Raw genomic sequence first — 1,048 nt, forward strand, 5'->3', positions numbered from 1 at the left:
ACCTGAGGAAGAAGTGAATTCTAAAAGCCAGGAAAACATATTTGGGGGAATAATCAAGGAAAACTTCCGTGGCCTTGTGAGAGACCTAGACATCCAAATACAAGAAGCACAAATAACACCTGGGAAATTCATCACAAAAAGATCTTAGCCTAGGCACATTGTCATTAGGTTATCCAAAGTTAAGACAAAGGAAAGAATCTTTTGAGACAGAGTCTCGTCTGTCACCAGGTGAGTGCAGTGGCAATCTCATGCAAGTCCACCTCCCCTCAGCCTCTCCAAGTAGCTGGGACTACAGGCGCCCGCCACTATGCCCGGCTAATTTTTTTTGTATTTTTAGTAGAGAGGGGGTTTTACCGTGGTCTCGATCTCCTGACCTTGTGATGCACCCACCTCGGCCTCCCAAAGTGCTGGGATTATAAGCGTGAGCCACCGCGCCCGGCCAGGAAAGAATCTTAAGAGCTGTGAGACAGAAGCACTAGGTAACCTATAAAGGAAAACCTATCAAACTAACAGCAGATTTTGCAGCAGAAACCTTACAAGCTAGATGGGATTGGGGCCCTTTCTTCAGCCTCCTCAAACAAAACAATTACCAGCCAAGAATTTTGTATCCAGCAAAACTAAACATCATATATGAAGGAAAGATACAGTCATTTTTTAGACAAACAAATGCTGATAGAATTTGCCATTACCAAACCAGCACTGTAAGAACTGCTAAAAGGAGCTCTAAATCATGAAACAAATCCTGGAAACACATCAAAACAGAACTTCATTAAAGCATAAATCACACAAGACCCATAAAACAAAAATACAAGTTAAAAAGCAAAAAAAAAAAACAAAAACAAAGTACAGAGGCAACAAAGAGCATGATGAAAGCAATAGTACCTCACTTTTTAATACTAATGTTGGTTGTAAATGGTTTATAAATGCTCCACTTACAAGATACAGAACCACAGAATGGATAAGAACTCACCAACTAACTATCTGCTGCCTTCAGGAGACTCACCTAACACACAACGACTTACAGAAACTTAAGGAAAGTGGTAGAAAA

This window comes from Hylobates moloch, unplaced genomic scaffold, assembly GCF_009828535.3.
Source record: "Hylobates moloch isolate HMO894 unplaced genomic scaffold, HMol_V3 SCAFFOLD_11, whole genome shotgun sequence".
NCBI classification, from domain to species: domain Eukaryota; kingdom Metazoa; phylum Chordata; class Mammalia; order Primates; family Hylobatidae; genus Hylobates; species Hylobates moloch.